The following is a 10,062-nucleotide window of genomic DNA, read 5'->3' as shown; positions in this document are numbered from 1 at the left end:
GGTCAAAACAAGCACTCTAAATAACAATAGTGATTGGGTTGCATTTTTAGGATTCTTGTATGGGTCAATGAGATTTATTTCTGCATTATATTTATATTCCATTTTTTCTTCCCCGGAGCTCAGGTTGGCATACAGATGTTTCCGCCTCCCCATTTTCTGCTCACAGTTTTGTTAGTCTAAGAGTCCATCAGTGGCCCCAAATCAGCTAGTAAGCTTCCTAGCTGAATGGAGACTTGAACCCTATTCAAACTACTGTAAGTCACTGGCTCTCTGAGCTCTTTGAATCATTATACTAATACATTTGCCCTCCCAGTACAACTTCAGAAGTGTTAAAGATGCATAATTTTTTGTTATAAATCCTTGGTGAACTTTCTATGTTAATTAAAGAAAGAAACATTTATTTACATCTTACAATTGGAGGCATACGGAGGGTGTCAATGTGTGTGACAAGTTCTATTTCTAAGAGTCTACAATAGAGTGACAGATCACTATCAGAGGAACAGGAGGTAAGAAGGGATCTAAAACTATCACATGCTTTAGGAACAGTTCCCGAGTAATTACAAACATGAGCTATAATCCTGAACACTCTCGAACGAGGAAAACCCCAGTGAATATGAAGCCTATAGGCCAATTGGCGCAAATGTTCTCAAAAGTGCTTGCTTCTCAGTTCACTTCCAACTGTTCTTCTTCCATCTGTTAGTACCTTTAATTAATTATGTTATCCAATGGCATCTGTGTGTGCATGTGTGTGTGTTAAATGACTTTGAAACAACCCTCCAAAACCCAGTATTTGTCTTTTCTGACACAAAGCCTGCTGCCTTCATTTCATTTTCTGCACTGAGAACATTTATTTTAATCCACGGTTTTCTCTTCTCTGTACCTCTTTGTCTACACATAGGAGGGAGGAACATTATAAAGGAGCCTCACTTTCATATCTCCTTGAACGAGTTAACTACATTTTTTTTTAGCTGTCTCATTTTGAACACTTAACTGTCATAGGGCAGAGCATGGACCATTTCATACATTTTAAAATAATACATTGTCTCGTTGGCGATAGCACTGTCATTTGTTTTCATTTTGCTGAGATGTCGTTTTCTCAGATTGAAATATATATTAAAGGAGAAAAGTCCAACTTTCTGGGAAATACAACCAAAGATTAGGGTTTGATTTTCATTATTATTTGATGTTGAGGATCCAACTAAGGAACAAAAACAACAAAGTGTAAAATATGGGCATGATGCAGTCAAAGTTAAATACTTATAAGACGGAAGGGACATCTTTAATTCATTAATGATTTCAAATGAAGAGAGCATATCTCTTTCTACCTCTTATTGAAATCAGTGGATTCAAAATAGATCATGGCTATATCATGCCCAAGTCAAAATAAGTGGTAAGTACAGTATTGATTTGCACAAATTCATAGAAACAGAATGTTACAGTAGGTAAAAATACACATGACTGATTTGGGTAGAACAAATTCCATCTCCACCCAGCAAATGTGTTCCAGAGATAATGGCGAGTCATTTTGACTGAGCAGAAGTCTACTTGCATGAGGCTGCCCACATATATAAAGATTATTATTCATATTATTCCTATATGGGCATATAATACTTACAGAACAGTAATATTCCAGAGATGTGAACAGAAGGTTTTAAATATAGTCTGCTTCTGCTGACGCAAATTGTTTCTTTGTCCCCAGTTTCCAGAGAATGTATCTGTTGTAATTAATCCAATCAGAAGCCACATATTAACAAAAAGCTCAATTTCATTTTTTAAAATGATATTAACTACACACACACACACACACACACACACACACACACACAATAGGCCACAAGTGGCAGCTAGGAACTGAAAATTTTAAATGAACACTTCCTCCATATCCATCTCTTTCACGTCAAATAAGAAGAGAAAAGCATGTTTGAGGGAGATAGTGTTATGGAAAGAGCTTCACACGGAACTGCCTGATTCCCCTAAAGCTTATTCATCAAACTAGATTTGGCATAATGTGTTCTAGTGATTTTCACAATGTTTTAATGTGCAGTGTTCCTTAAAATTACTGCTATGATAAAGCAGGCACAGTTGCTCATTTGAAAGAAGCAGCAAATAAGAATAATGGAAAAAATCTAATGTAGATCGACAACAAGGACATTTGGTAGGCAACTGGGAACAGTCGCAACACCATGTGTGGAGAGCTATCAGCGATACCCTCTGTTTAGTAATGAACAATCTCTCTGGCCAGACTGAGACATTTCTCTCGAAGAGGAAAACCTACATGCTAGAGAGACCTCCAGCCTCCTTAATGCTTATAATCATCTCAGCTATGTTACCCACATGATGGTGTCACTCCACGTATGGGCAGCAAAGTTATGTCACTAATGATGCCCTCTACGCCTCATGGTTCTTGGCCTCCAACATCCATACAGTGAATGTAACACAATCTGGAACCCTTATTGTTCAAGGTTTCAGAATGTGGGGCAACTTCTGAAATTTGCTGGTGGCGGTTGTTTCTGCATTTTTTATAGCGTTGGCATTGTATACTACACAAATATCTGTGTAGTGTACACAAATGACCGCTCCCCATTTAAAACGGGGGGCGCCCTTTGCGTGGACACGTGCAGCCCCTAGATCTGGAGCGGCCCCAACAGCATAGGCTTGGCTTTGCCTTCCCCCAGGTGGGATACCTGAAGGTCTCCGCCTACCTCAGTCAGTTGTCCAATCCCACCTAGGGGGAAGTGTTGACAAGGAGACCAGGCCAGGTAGGGGAGGGATTATCTGCCCACACAATAGAGGGAGGATCTTACCTGGGAATTCTCACTTGGCTCCAGAGCTTCTCCCGCCCTACCCACCCTCAGTTAATGTCTCATTTTGCAGGTTAACTTTTCTTCACAGGTTTTGCAGGTTAATTTTTCTTCACAGGTATGCGGGCGCTGCTACGTTAAGGTCGCTGTTAAAGGGCCGGAAAGGAATTTCCCTGCATTGGCAGGTTTCGCCTTTCCCGTAGCAAAACGTCACAACTTTGGCGGTATCAGGCCTTGGGTGGAATCCTTTAGTCCATCTTCCTCTTTGCGGCGGCGATACCAGGGTTCCCCGTTAAAGGGGTTTTTGAAGGGAGGCTTTGGCCGTACGCCAAAAGGTCGTCATTGCTCTCCCCTGCGGTGGCGGCGTAACGGGGGCGGCTATCTCTGCTTGAACATATGTTCTCCAGAGCCAGCCCATCCCCCCCCCACACACTGGATAACCCTGATGCTCCCTAGGTCCCCCGGCTGGGGACTGGGGAGGGAGAACGCCCAATGCCTGAGCCAAGGTCTACCCACATTTGAAATTTAATAAAGTTGTGGCCAATTTAATCCCATAGCACGTTGTCTTGAGTCGTTATTCCACATGACGGGGGGACCGCGCGGGATCTGGGGACTCCGCCTGTCCACGCAATATGCGTGTACCTTATTTGCAGTCTCTTCTGCTCACTAAACAATTGTTTTTCTCACAGAATGGGGAAGGATGTGGGGCTGCTTGCTCTTGGAAAGGTTTTCTTATCCCAAGTGTTGCCTGTGACAAAACAATATTGGTTGCTTTTTGGGTGCAAAATAACATGGCTCTCTCTGTGTGTGTCCATAATCTGCAGAGGAGGGAGGAAAAGTTTCTGGGTGGTATATAACTTGAATAGCTGCAGCTGACAAGCTTTTTAGCATAGCTGCCAAGCAGACACTATTGGCAAGAGAGAAATTCCTATTATATTCCCCTAATGTCACCATTAAATTCTTGTGTGAAAAATTTACTTGGAAAGTGCTATTACCTCAGTACAGACAGCACTCACTGTTGCAATTACTGCTTGCTGTGTTTTGGAGAATATTCCTCTCCATTGGGCTTTCTTTTATATTTTCTAAATAAGTTTGGAGCTAAATTCTAGTACAAGTAGGAATCCTCAATGAAAATATTCTTATTTAATATGCAGCATGGTTACTCAATTTATAGGCCCAGAATAAGAGGTTGTTGGGACGCGGGTGGCGCTGTGGGTTAAACCACAAAGCCTAGGGCTTGCTGATCAGAAGGGCGGTGGTTCGAATCCCCGCGACGGGGTGAGCCCTTTGCTCGGTCCTTCTCCTGCCAACCTAGCAGTTCGAAAGCATGTCAAAGTACAAGTAGATAAATACATCCAGCAGGAAGGTAAACGGCGTTTCCATGTGCTGCTCTGGTTCACCAGAAGTGGCTTAGTCATGCTGGCCACATGACCCAGAAGCTGTACGCCAGCTCCCTTGGCCAATAAAGCGAGATGAGCGCCACAACTCCAGAGTCGTCCGTGACTGGACCTAATGGTCAGGGGTCCTTTTACCCTTTAAGAGGTTGTTAGTTGATTAGCAGGGTAACTCAAAGCTGGATAGGAAAAGCACAAGAATAAGCAATAATAACTGGAGACAATATTTAAGGGACCGATTCAATGCACAAGAACCTGGCATAAAGCAAGTTGGAGTAAGTTAAGCCAATGTAAAGTTAAAAGAAAAACTGGGCATTTAGCTGGATCTGGTGTAGACAATCTTACTTGGTCACAAGTGATCACCAAAGAAGAAAGAATAAGATTTATAGCAGTGGGGCATTCTCTGTTTACATACAGAAACTGAATGCATTCCTCCACAATGAAAACACCCACCCAGATTCTGAAACCTTTGTTGGGAGTCCTGCACTTGGTTTATACACTCATTCTGAGCTTTGTTTAATTGTCAAGATGCAAATCCTATAACTGTTTCACAGCTGCTTCCATGGCAGTTACCACCTTTATAGTTTTGTCTCAGGTCAATTCCCCATCAGCCAATAATTGCTTTTGGGTTTTTTAAATCAACAGCTCCTCCACACACAAATCTGTCTCTCGACTTCTCTTCCAGAACGTTCATAAAACAACAGCGTTCAGTAAGTTTCGTTACTTACTCCTTCCTTCTCTGTGTATTATTTCTGTTTTCTGTGCTTGAGCTTGCTATGAATTTTGTTGCTCGCTGCATTTGGGGCCGGGCAGGAATTTCCCACTAGGCCAATTGGCTCTCGCCTGGTGGTTTTGTCTGCCTCACAGCAACTGTCACAACTTTGGGTGGTTTGGCATTGGATGAGCCTTGGTCTTCGTCAGAGAGAAGGTTGTAGCCTCTGCCTGCCCCTCTGAAGGAAAAGGTACCCCATTCTAGGCATTTGGGAGGAGTTGCTTCTGTCTAGATGCTTAGGCAGGGCCACAACACTCATCAAGGCAGCAATCCTGTGGGGGTGTTCCTACTTGATGTAAGTCATAGGCTCCCTCTCTTCTGGGCTGACCATACAGGAAATACTTCCAGCAGGCAGGCTGGAGGTCACTGGTTCTCCCCAGTGTGTATGCCAAACCTGTTACATATGTAATCAATAAAAATTATGGCATTATTTGACCTGAGGTATGTTGTCTTGTCCAGTTACTCTATATGAGACAGGGCAGCAGGTGATGTGGTGCCTGGGCACATAAGTGGATAAGAACAGTTTATCTCTTCCATTCCATTTCCCAAAGAAACTATATTATTTACTACAGTGGTATCTCTGGTTAAGAACTGGAGGTCTGTTCTGGAGGTCTGTTCTTAACCTGAGGTACCACTTTAGCTAATGGGGCCTCCTGCTGCCACCACACCATCACCGCACAATTTCTGTTCTGTTTGTTAAGAAGCAAAGTTCTTAACCTGAGGTACTATTTCTGGGTTAGCAGAGTCTGTACCCTGAAGCGTCTGTAACCCGAGGTACCACTGTACTTAGGAAGTCTGAGTCAGGCTCACATAAGGGCTACACTAAACATAACATTGAACAAATCTTTGCATTTAATGCACAAGTTTTAAAATAAACACAAATAGCATCAGTTCAGCTATTTATTTTAATATAATTCTCGAGATCACAGCAAATATGGAGGGGCAATTTAACCACTTTCTTCCTTTCTGCAGTCCTGAGCAAAAATGCTTCTTCTGAAGCTACAATTTGCATCAGGAAAAGCTGCTGTTAAATCAAACTATGCACCAAACATTCTTGCCACAGTCACAAAAGTTGTTGTTTAAAAGAAAAGATATGAAAAGTGAGACTATATGAGTGACTTGCCTATTGACAACATTGGCTAGAACTACCCGGATCTAAAAATATGCTAAGAAAAGAACCGTTATATAGTTCTCAAAGCAAATTTACCTTGATTGATGTACAGCGCCCCTGGTGTCACATTTTATAATGCATTTTAACGTTATAATTGACCTGTGTAGCTAAGTCCATTTTTTAGTTATTATGAGAGAAAAAAGAAACCACAACTTCTCTTAAAATATATTTATGTTCAAGGGATGTGTGTTTTAATCCTAACTAAATCTTGCTAGGAATAGTGTCATTTTCCATTGAACATGCAGTCTCTGAAATGTTGACCTTGTGTACTTCCTGACCTGCCAAGCCTTTTATCTTCACAAATATCTGGGGTTTGTTGAAAATTATAGAGCTTGAAGGGTGTTATCCAGCACCATAGAATGCTTAATGATGACTCTGTCCCTATGAAGGAAATTGCAAGACAGAGAAAGAGCCCTCTCCCAATGGGAATACAGTGGTACCTTGGTTACCGAACGCCTCCATTGTCGAACATTTTGGTTCTCGAATGCCAAAAACCCGGAAGTCAATGCTTCCGTTTTTGAACTTTTTTCAGAACTCAAACGTGTGATGCGGCTTCCACTGAGTACAAGAAGCTCTTGCAACAAATGGGAAGCCATGCCTCAGTTTTTGAATGTTTCGGAAACCGGTCTTCCGGAACGGATTACGTTTGAGAACCAAGGTACCACTGTGTATGTATGTGCTGTGCAATAGGACAAAATGAAGAATTCAACAGGTGTCCAAGAACGCAATGTTAATGTATCCAAGAAGGCCCTTCCTGACTTACAATGTCAATTGCTGGAGCTTATTTTGAACCAATCAATTAAGCAAATACTATAAGACCTGAATTAGCTATATTGATTATTCCATAGCACAAAGTAGTATGTGCACACATGTGCAGTCTTGCCAATTTTCCTGTCACATTTAGTTAGAATTACTTATACATACTTTAATAAGAGATTCACTCTTTAAAAAACAGTAATTAAAATGAGTTTTCTAGTGCTTTGAAAGAAATATGTATTTTGGAGATATCGGAACGCTTTTGTGAGAAAAGAGAACAGATAAAATGCTTCATGTAATAGCCAATAATTCTGCATTCATTTAGGTATATTAAACTTGGGCTGCAGTGCTATACCTACTTACCTGAAAGCAAGCCCCATTGAACTCACGTCTGAGCAAATGTACCTAAGATAGGATTTCATTCTTATTTCCATTACATTATTTCCATTTGTGCCCTCCAGCTCATTTTTGTAGGCTGTTAAAAAGGACTCTTACTGGCCAGTTCACATATTCATGCATATGTTCACTAGTCAACATTTGATAACATGCAGTTGACTGTATGAACTGCTTTCATTGTCTTCCATATTGTGAGGTGATACAAAATGAAGTTCAGCCAAGGCTTGATTATTGCTAATTGAAAACGGTAATATTTGATGTCCATTTTTGTAAGGACCCAAGCATGTACCAACCTCTTTCTGTCTAGATCAGTGTTCAACTCTTGGAATCTTTATTTGTGAAAGGAAATTAAGATTTGTAGAGCAAGAAGACAAGATTCACAGGCCTTGCTGGCGAAATTCAAAATTTGACCAAAAATATAGAAATGCATTTTAAAAGCATTGTTGCGTGGCGATACCCGCCCCCTCCCACAGATGGTATAACTAAAGACACCGGACACCAGAATTTAGATTAATGGGCAAAAAATGGCCACAACTTTATTGATTACAGGTAAGAGCGGTATTGGCCTTAGGCATTGGCCCTAACAGACTATTCAGTCTAACCGGGAAGGGTTAAGCACCAACAGGGGGAGTCTCCGAGATGCACATCCCTAGGTGCTCCCCAAGGGGTTACCGCTCGGGATCGGGCTTAGGCCCTAGCCTCCGTAGGTTTCGGACGAGGTGACGCCCCCCGGAGTCCTTTAACGAACTACCCTTCAAGAATTGGGGGAGGTGATGACGGTCCTCCCCCCTAACCTCATTTGCATAACAATACCCCGGCCAATGCCTAACCGCCAAAACCAAGGAGTTGTGACCTTTTGCTATGAGGTAGGCAAAAAAACCAAGTGGCTTCAAAATTCAGCCAATTATCCAAATGGAAAAACTCCTACCAGGCCCTTGCGGCGACCAGCCGAAGCCCATAGCAAAGTCCGAATGCACACCTAAAGGGCGGGTGGGTGGGAAACCGCGGCTGCTGCAAAGGAGGAAAAGGGGCGAGCCAGGGCTGCCCTGACCTTAAGTGCCCTCAGGTGGGCCCGCCCCCAGCGCCAGTCGATTGGCTGGCGCTGCCGAAGATGAATACTAATGGAGATCCCTGAGTTCCGCGGGGCTGGCGCCAGCCCTGAAAGAATGTGGATGGGGGCATGAGCTTGCAAAACCCCCCCCTCCTTAGTTCGGGAGTGGCTTTGTCATTGCTTTTAATCCCCTATAGCAGGGGTGGATAACTTTTTAGTCATGAGGGCTATCCCATCATCAACTTCTTCCTTCCCCAGTGATTGATGCATGGAACAGATAGGGAATGTACCCTTCTTCCCATGTAAATTGTGTTCCTCCCAATCCATGGGTAGGCAAACTAAGGTCCGGGGGCCAGATCCATCCCAATCGCCTTCTAAATCCAGCCCGCAGACAGTCCAGGAATCAACGTGTTTTTACTTGAGTAGAATGTGTCCTTTTATTTAAAATGCACCTCTGGGTTATTTGTGGGGCATAAGAATTCATTCATTATTATTTTTCAAAATATAGTCCGGCCCCCCACAAGGTCTGAGGGACAGTGGACCGGCCCTCTGCTGAAAAAGTTTGCTGACCCCTATAGCAGCTGTTTGTTGGGCTTAGGGAGCACCGAGTGAGGAGTGAGTTTGGTGGCAATTGACCGCTGTGAGCTGCATGCAGGCCATGGATAGCCTACTGGTACCCTATAACAAACAGATATTTGTTTGTTTGTAAGGACTGAAATGCATGTGGCTGAATAGGGATTTTGACCCAGGTTGCTCTTGTTGAAGGTCAGCACTGTATTACAATACATTGCAACTGCCTTATAGCGTACAATCTTAAAAAAAAAACCCTACCATATTATGTTAAGGAGCTTTAAGCCCACAGTTTGCATAATTTGTAGGTTTGTGATTCCCTTAAAATAAAAGTTTGAATTTTCAAAAACTCACTATATTCCCTTTTCAAAGTACCAGTGTCTGGTAATTAAAGTACAAGGCACAAGTTGTAGTTTTTTCCCCCCTCCAGAGTTTTCAATTAAACCCACTATATAATTTTCAATTAACTCCACCATATAATTTTATGTTTTCTGTCTCAGTGCTTGTTTCATATGCACAATACCATGGCCAGACTGGAATGATGATTGAACTTTTCGCACTGAAAATGTGAAAAGTATGCCTTCTCTTTGGAGATTTCTTTTTCATCTAAAGGCAATTCAGTTTACATCAGGAAGCCCCAGATAATATCAAAATATGTTGAGCTAAATGCAAGCAGACAGGAATTGGGTTGGAGTGTAATCAGAACTCTTGTTACAAGAAAGTACTGTCAGATTGGTTGCTCAGAATTTATGTGCTTGGTGCAGCAGAAAATGGAGCCTTCCATGAGCTTTAAGCCTTGGTGAAGAGCTGAAGGAAGCAACTGCATATTTATGTCCTCTGTGATTAAAAAGTAAAATAAAATAAATTGTGCACCAGGCAATACCACACAGCCCTAGACTGAACAGACTTGAACAAATCAAGGAACCATGGCATTGCAGAACCGGGGAGAGAAGGGTTAAACTGGAGGTAAATGCAGAATACAAATCAGTCTAGCATGGAAAGTCAACACCAGGGAGAGTGCTTGGGCCTTGCCTGGTACAGGAACACTGGCATTAGCCATACAGATGAGAGCAGCTATACTATATGGGCAAAACAATCCTACACACTCAGGAGGTCGAGGTCTGCGGGAGAACATTGGATGTATCCATAGC

General features: G+C 42.4%; 1 long non-coding RNA gene across 1 annotated transcript; it reads right to left on the bottom strand.

Annotated features, from left to right (window-relative positions):
* Positions 1-690: 690 nt before the first annotated feature.
* On the bottom strand, positions 691-3,788 carry LOC309340684. The gene is made up of 3 exons (XR_014156069.1): positions 3,444-3,788; positions 1,616-1,715; positions 691-1,198 (listed from the first exon to the last, which is right to left on the bottom strand). It is a non-coding gene; the product is annotated as an uncharacterized lncRNA (long non-coding RNA).
* Between the last annotated feature and the right edge of the window lie 6,274 nt (positions 3,789-10,062).

This window comes from Podarcis erhardii, assembly GCF_964252035.2.
Source record: "Podarcis erhardii genome assembly, chromosome: 4".
NCBI classification, from domain to species: domain Eukaryota; kingdom Metazoa; phylum Chordata; class Lepidosauria; order Squamata; family Lacertidae; genus Podarcis; species Podarcis erhardii.
This window is presented reverse-complemented; position numbering and strand designations above follow the sequence as displayed.